Source organism: Pseudorasbora parva, chromosome 11, assembly GCF_024679245.1.
Source record: "Pseudorasbora parva isolate DD20220531a chromosome 11, ASM2467924v1, whole genome shotgun sequence".
Classification (NCBI taxonomy): Eukaryota; Metazoa; Chordata; class Actinopteri; order Cypriniformes; family Gobionidae; genus Pseudorasbora; species Pseudorasbora parva.
Window position 1 is genome coordinate 1,121,280 of NC_090182.1, and position 8,721 is coordinate 1,130,000.

An 8,721-nucleotide genomic window follows, 5' to 3' on the forward strand; every position below is an offset into this window, starting at 1 on the left:
AGAACGGCACTGAAGTCATTCTGAAGAAGGGAAGATGTGTTCAGAGTTTAGCCGACCGGATACGGTGAATGTTTAATCAGTCAGCGAGCTCTGCTTCACCTTCGTTGCTCTGGTTGGTGTAGCGCTATCCTATTGCGTGCAGAGGGAGTTTGACAGACAGCCGTTTCTCCGCCCCTCAGATTGAGCCGTCAATGGAGAGTTTCCAGACCAAACATCTTGATGTGGCTCCGGCTTGTCAGGTATGTTTCTTCCCACATTTCCCTCTTGAACAGTTAAACAAAGGCAAATGCCTGTAAGTGCAATTAAACACTTATTATTTGTATTGTATCACTTATATTGCACTGATTAGTGCAATATCTCCTAAACTGGTTATTTAAATTATTTATATTTAGTCATACTATTCAAATACTATACTCGTGTCACGATTCGATATGTATCTCGATACTGAACACACGATTTGATATGTATCCCTTTATATATATATATATATGTATATTTTATATATATATTTATTTTTTTATTTTTTTATTTATTGTTATTTGTGTATTATTATCAGGACCCACAAATATTCCCCCATTGCATTATTATACATTGTGTTCAACATTATGTATATGTATAGTGGTTGTGTGATTCTATGTAATAAGATAATTAATGTAGTAATGTCACTGAAAAAAATGTTTCCCTCACGCATTACTCACGCTTTCAGTGCATGCTTCATCTCTCCCCATGCTCGCTGTGCCCTAGCCTGGTCTTACCAGACTCTTGTACATTTCATTTGTACATAGAGTCTGGCCACTCTCCATTGACGAGGCTTTATTTCTGCGAAGGCGGGCACCCTGTTGAGGTTTAAAACTATTGGATCTGCCCTGAGCCGCTCTGGATCTGCCGTAACTAATCGCTATCGTTTGGTCGTGGCGTATGTCATGCGCCCTTCGCCTGTTTCACTCACGGAAATCCCACAAAATAAAAGTGCACATGTGCATGCCACCTCAGTAATAAAACTATAGGATAAAACCTAAAACTCGTGCATTGGGATTGGGATTTATTCACACCACGGTGGAGAGGAGAGCTTTGTGATCGGGAACGCGACGCTCACGTGGTCCGTAACATCACTGTATGCTGTAAATAAAATGTCATATGATTGGTATGATAATAAATGCTGCTATAAATAACGGACCAATTCAAATGTTTAAATGCTTTTATTTTAATTAGTTTGAGCGGTAATGAAATATATTGCTCTTCTAAATACGTGCCAGCATTTTAAGGAAATACAAGTCTAGAAATGCATCCTAATAACAGCAAAGCCACCGTACGGTGTTCTGCAGGGGTCAAAAATGATTACAAACAGTGAATTTTGAAGTGATATATTGTTGAAAACTCAGAGATGTGGATTCGGACAGCTGTGACATCAACACGACCTTGCGTTGGTCAAAAGCAGTCGGTAACTCGGCCGGGGATTTTTACATGTGTGGTGAGAGACGGACGGCAATAAAATAACTGACCAGTCCCTGTAACTTAAATGATGGCAATACCTTCCGAACCCACGAGGAACAGTTACCGTCTGAATAGCTTCAGCCGACTCCTTCATCACTAACGAAGCTTCATCACAACATCATGGCCACCAAGAAAACACCGAATCAAAGAAGGTTGTTGAGCTCTTCATAGGAAAGATTCTTTTTCTTTCAGGTGCGTAGAGCCAGAGAAGGGTAGACATAAGCAAAACAGAAGAGATGGCTGACCGCACACTGAATCCAAAAAAGACTAAAAAGTCTAAGAAACTATATCATTTTTATTTTTTCAATTGCATAGTGCAATAACGTGCAAAGTGCAAGTGCGTTAAAAACAGAGGAGCATGAGCAAACGTTTCAGCAGATTGCTATCCTCAGTGCTCAAAATGCAACAGACAATCACTCCTTTTCTAGAAGGAAAAGGCAATTAGAAGCCATCAGGTTAATCCAATTATCACAAATATCAATTAACATCGGTCACAATCAATAGGCAAGGCAAGGCAAGGCAAGGCAAGGCAAGTTTATTTGTATAGCACATTTATTACCCAATGGCAATTCAAAGTGCTTTACATAGAAATTAGTTAAAATAGTGGTAACAAATGCATGAGAAAAAAAGAATACCATATGGACGAATAAAGAATTAAAAACAAGCATAGTTAAAACAGTCGTAAAGATATAGTAATTAAAATAATAATAATAATAAAAATAAAAAATAAAAAAATAAAATAAAAAATAAAAAAAAAGATAAAATAAAATGGTCAGATCCACAATAATGATCTGATATAAAAATAAACATTCTTGTGCTATCACAAGTGTCACAGTAGAAGAGTCTGAAAAGCAATGTCCACCACAGACTACATGAAATATACATTCAAAGAGATGAAAACAACATTAAATGTAGAGGATTACAAGAAACAAGAAAGTTCAAGTTCTTCATTCATGCCATCAGGAAATAAAGATTTAAGTTCAAAAATCCAAAACGCCTCCCTTTGCAGCAATTTCCTGTCTCTATCTCCGCCTCTTCTATGAGGTAAAATCCTCTCGATGCCCAGGAACCTCATGTCTGACAAAGAATGTTTGGCAAGATTGAAGTGACGATAGATGGGAGATGTGTCATCCCGTCTACGAATTGCACTTGTATGTTCAATCATCCTAGTGCGTAAAGCACGTTTAGTTTTACCAACATATAACAGAGAACATGGACAAATGATAATGTAAATCACATATGTGCTCTTGCAAGTTATCAATTGTTTGATCTTATATTTTTTTTGTGTACGCAGATGTACAAATGATTGGCATTTGACATATTTTGTGCATGAGGTACACCTGTAGCATGGAAAATTACCCTGGGCATCAACTAAGGTGGTCGGAGAGGAAACATGAATATCTGCATGAACAAGCTTATCCCTCAGACTAGAACTCCTGGAAGAAACAAAGAGTGGTGGATCATTAAATACATTCAACAACTGAGGATCACTTTGAATGATATGCCAGTGACTTTTGATAATCCTCCTGATGTCATTACTCAATGGACTAAATGTGGATTTGAAAACGCATGAGTAGCTTTTTTTGCTTTTATCTACGCTCAAGTTACCTTCTTCACGTTCTCGTAGACTACGTACCTTCTCAAGTGCACTGTCAATCCACTTATTGGGATATCCACGTGATTTAAAATCTGCATATAGATTATGAGCTTTAACATCAAAATCTTCCTTCCTAGAACAGATTCGATGAAGTGCTTTCTAAAGAAACATCTCAATCGCTCTTTGAAACTGGGCCGTTGGATCTGAAGGTAAAATTTGATAGTACCTAGTATTTTCTAAATGACGAAGAGCCTCCTGTATATAAAGAGCTCGGGGAAGGATCACTGTAGGGCCGCCCAAATCGTCCCAATGGAGGCTAACGATCGGCGGGTGAAGGTCGCTGCGCGTTCGTCTTTTCAGCGGGGCAAAAGGGGATTTTATTCCAATTCCTCGTTATCTGACTCCATTTAATTATAATTTAGAATTTGGGTTAGAATGCCATTTGGTTATTTGGTCATTCATTTTTAATAGTTTAACTACACATTTAATTATTCCGTTTAACCCTTTGTTGAAATTATACCCAACCTGAATAATTCCAGAGCAAGTCAGAATCTATCAAAGTGTAACAATTTATTTAACAGTCAGGTAAATGTATAAAGCCAATTACATAGTCAATTCAAAGGTAATCCATATATAACATCAAATACTCTGAAGTAAAGAATGAAATGTATACCTGACTTCTGAAAACTACATAATGCTGGCTATCTTGAGACATCCAGCATTACGGGCTGACCGGTTTAAAGTGTCAAGCCCTGAGTTCTTTGCAACATTTCCTTAAATACCCAGAAACAAATGCACAAACTCTTTCAAATGTAAACACGAGTGCACAATGGGAATCTGCATTGATCAAGACTTGTATTGATGTAAAGGCCAAACGGCTGAAAGCCACACCCACCAAACTAAGACAAGATATCTTTAAACTCTTAAAACATTGATTATCTTTTGGTTAACTTCTGTGGAGTTGAGATATTTGGACCAGTCGCACTGAAACATTTCAAATGATATCAAACACATATAATACTGTATCGTGTGGATTGACATTGTAATATAGAGATTTTGAGTGTATTTTCAGGTGATCTCAGCATGAGAGAGGGAAGGAATTGGGGGAGACGGGGTGTATAGGGAAAGATGTAGAGTAGCTGATAGTGAGGTGAGACTTGCGTCTCCAGTGGTGTGTGAGGGACAGTTCAGATGTTAATTTCCTTTATTTTCTCAGAGAGTCCTTGTTCTTCATTCAGACATTTCGGCATATACTAGTTTTTTCAGTCTTACATCACCAATCCACCTCCTTTATCTGCAGGTTTGATTACGATATCTTTATTTCGACACAATTTATCAAGAGCCTCTTTTTCAGAAAATGTTAAATTAGACTTTTTCTGAGATGACCAAGACTGATCAAATAAATTAGTCACATCCCTTTCCACTAGCCTACAATATGCATCAATGGAAGAATTAGATACAGATGGACAGAAGGTACTAGTAGGTTTAAATTTAGCTCGGACATTGTTCACATATGTATTTGTTTGATCTACTTGAACATTTTTATAGAAGCATTTAAGTCTTAGTGTCCGAAAGAATTTAAAAAGTTCAATCTTAGTGACAAAAGGGTCAGTGGCTTTTTTTGGAACAAAACTTAAACCCTTGTTGAGCAGACTTACTTCTTGTGGAAGCAGTTCTTGACCTGTGAGATTAAAGATCAGATTGTCTTTAGGCAGGTTCAACTCTTCCGAGCTGGTTGTCGAGCGTTTCCTCTTGCCCCCACGCTTCCCCCGTCGAGTGGTCTTCTGAGAAGTTGGTATTGACGTGACGTTCATTTGACCAAGAAAACCCCACAATGCAATGAATGGTTTAGTTTGCATCTTCCTCCGCCGCCATTACTGAACTACATCTCAAACTAGCGCTCGACATCAATGTCATCGTTCTCAGCCACGCCCTCTGTTCGCTGATTGGACCGGTAAAAATTTGTTCGGAGAAAACCTAAGACTACACCGCAGTCCCAGACGGAGAACTGAAGGGAAATGAAAATTGAGTGGAAGTACGTATGAGGGCAGAGCCAGGCTCGCTGTGCCCCGCCTCTCCCGCTATTAATGCAGTAGCCTATGTGAGAATGAACCATCTGAAATGCTTTGAATAATCATAGGCCTACTACTAAAACTAAACGTGATCTGGTGATTTAATTGATGTTTGCGCTTTCACTCTGAGGAGCGCCGTTCCGGCAGCGCGCACACTTCAGATGACCAATGACATCAGTCACAGTTCCAATCGCAAGAAAGTGTGTGAAAATGGCCGCTCTCAAACTGTAAACGTTTAGCTCATCCAAGAACTTTAATTTTGCATTTACTCTCTCTTGTTGTTTTTTTCCAGAGCTGTATATATTTTCGGTGCATTATTGTATTTAAACATTCAGTTATTTTTGTTCTTAAAGCTGTTATGCTATGGCAACACTTTTTTTGCAACTTATTTCAATACCGTGAAAATATATATACCGTATATAAACTTCAGCAATTAATCGCAACATGAAATATCTGCACATGGCCTATAGTCTCTTCAGAAGAGTCGGATTAGACACTCCATTAGTTATTTTTACGAAGCCTTTTTGGCATTTTTCCATCTTTAAGTTTGAGAGGAATGGACTTTAAAGATGGAGGAACATAAATCCCTCAGGTTTCATAAAGAATATCTTCGTTTGTGTTTGGAAGTTAAACATGATGACAGAATGTATATTTGTGGTAGCCTACATGTGTTCATTTGTTTATGGGTTTATTATACCCTATGAATAAGGCCGACTACAGCAAGTTGAGCTTTGGATAAAACAACTCTATATCGCAAATCATATCGTCACATTTTCATATCGCGATATATCGCTACACCCCTAATAAATGTCTTTTCTGACTAAACGTAACCATGAACCATCAAATCTATTACTAAAGCCTTCCCTAACTCTGTTATTTGTCTAATTACAGAAAGTCTGTCTTATTAAATCTCTCACCACTCACATTTGAGGGTTACTGGGGGGGGGGGGGGGGGGAAGAAATAATTTCTCTTTACAACTGTTTTAATTGTCCTTGTTTTTATTGTAATTTTTACACAATGTATTCTTATTTCTTATGCATATGTTATCACTATTTGAATAAATGCATATGTAAAGCATTTTTAATTGCCATTGTGTGTGAAATGGGCTAAATAAACTGCGTTGATTTTAAAGGAAATTCACTTCAAACAAAGTGATTAGATTTAATAGCCTTTTTTATAGCTGCTTATAAAAACTCAATTACAAAGACTTCTCAAAAAGCACCATTCACATACTTAGAAACAAATATTAAAAATGTAAAGAAAAACTGAAAGAAATTTTTTTTTTTTTTTTAAATCCGGTAAATACTTGAGACTTAAATGTGGTTTTGACTCTAAAAAATGTATTTTCTGATGACATTGTGTGTGTGTGTGTGTGTGTGTGTGTGTGTGTGTGTGTGTGTGTGTGTGTGTGTGTGTGTGTGTGTGTGTGTGTGTGTGTGTGTGTGTGTGTGTGTGTGTGTGTGTGTGTGTGTGTGTGTGTAAGGTACCTCACCTGAAGTCTTCACTGTAGAAGACATTACTTTTGCACTTGGAGAAAAACAAAGATAACTTCCTGATTAGCAGCATTCTTGTGTTTGGTTAGAAATGTTCTTAAAGGTCAAACCAAGATTGTATTCATTTCAGAACAAGTTTAACTCTTAAACAAAAGCCCTCAAAGTTATGAAAAAGAAAAATGCAATCAGTTTTTTCCATTATAGAAGAATATTATCTTCAAACAAAACCCTAACCCCTTTAATGTTTCTGTTTGTTTGTTTTTATTATGACGATTTTTCTGGTATATTGTTCTACTGTACTTTCAATCACATGATCTGTATTTTGTAAAACAAAAGATTTATGGTATAGAAATGCTGTTCGTACTGTACATGATTATATGTTCAGCAATGAGAGAGAGAGAGAGAGAGAGAGAGAGAGAGAGAGAGAGAGAGAGAGAGAGAGAGAGAGAGAGAGAGAGAGAGAGAGAGAGAGAGAGAGAGGTGTTTTCCGTTCTAAAATGGCGGCGCGTTGACGTACCTGTAGCGGTGGAATGAGGCATCTACGTAAACATATCTATGCGTAAACAGCTCAACGTCACGTGTTGTCATTTCGATAAATTAAAAATAGATTTCGAGATGGCGTGAACGCAGCATAAGGACGAGATATTTTAAAATATGCAACAGTTCAAAGATTAGCCTATGTAAGATAAAACAATCGTAAGACAAAAAAAAAGAAAAAGAAACATGAAAAGATGTGTGCCACACAGCGCCCTCTAGAAAAATAGAAACGTCTTATTTAATTGTGCCTTTTTTTACATACCGATAAGACACGATGCAAATGTGCATACATTATAAATAAATAAATAAAACTACTTAAATGAATAACAACCTCCTCCGTCTGGAAGCAGACGTCACGTGACGAGCCGCATTCACGTGACCGTCGCCGAAACAGGAAGTTAGTGATTCCTTCTGAAGTGCAGCTGATCAAACTTTATTCCTCCATGAAGACTGACCGCGAGAGGATCACAACAGGAGAAACAACTATCGTTATCTTTATCGGTGTCTCATCATCCGGTAAGTGTGCAGATCCCGAGCTCACACACTGCTGTTTGACACGAATACACGCTTTAATCTGATCTTGATCAACTCCTGAGGGAAACTTCAGGCTTTATGCTTTAACGAGGATTTGTGCTGTCGGGAAAACGAAACTTTACTGTGGTGTGAAGAGAGTGTAAAGCAACTCAGAGCCGATGTAAAGGATGCAGTTTAATCAGAGGGGTTTAAAACTGTCCTGGTTTAAATATAAAGCAGCAGAGTTGCTCCAGAAAGAGGAACTTTAGCCCTGATTTGCATTCTCTATCAGAACCTGTGATGGTGCACGTGATCAGATCACATGACCCGTATGTCACCTCAAGCATGAGCTATATGTTGACAAATAACGCTCAGTTTACGGTTCATATCAGGGTGATAGGCTGATCAGGCATAACATTATGATGGGCAGGATATATTAGGCAGCAAGTGAACATTTCGTCCTCAGAGTTGATGTGTGTGAAGCAGGAGAAATGGGCAAGCGTAAGGATTTGAGCGAGTTTGGCCAGATTGTGACGGCTAGACGACTGGGTCAGAGCATCTCCAAAACTGCAGCTCTTGTGGGCTGTTCCCGGTCTGCAGTGGTCAGTATCTATCAAAAGTGCTCCAAGGAAGGACCAGTGGAGAACCGGCCACAGGGTCATGGGCGGCCAAGGCTCATTGATGACCGTGGGGAGCGAAGGCTGGCCCGTGGGGTCCGATCAAACAGACCAGCTACTGGAGCTCAAACTGCTCCAGAAGTTAATGCTGGTTCTGATAGAAAGCTGTCAGAATACACAGAGCAGCTCAGTTTGAGGCGTCGACTCGGCCTCCAGATTCCTCAGATCTCAATCCAATCGAGCATCTGTGGGATGAGCTGAACAAACAAGTGGCCTCACCTCGCAACTTACAGGACTTAAAGGATCTGCTGCTAACATCTTGGTGCCAGATACCACAGCACACCTTCAGGGGTCTAGAGGAGTCCATCAGAGACGGGTCAAGGAGACTAACACAATA

At 38.8% G+C, this 8,721-nt stretch overlaps 1 protein-coding gene across 2 annotated transcripts in view; it reads left to right on the plus strand.

The window, feature by feature from the left end:
- Nucleotides 1-7,557: 7,557 nt before the first annotated feature.
- The window catches only part of tcirg1b (T cell immune regulator 1, ATPase H+ transporting V0 subunit a3b), a 33,098-nt gene continuing 31,934 nt past the window's right edge, over nt 7,558-8,721 (plus strand). Inside the window, exon 1 of one of the 2 annotated variants that reach the window (XM_067456758.1) lies at nt 7,558-7,710. The gene's annotated coding sequence lies outside the window, so the exon portion shown is untranslated. The remainder of the gene's footprint in view (nt 7,711-8,721) is intronic. The other variant, XM_067456759.1, reaches the window with a different exon arrangement.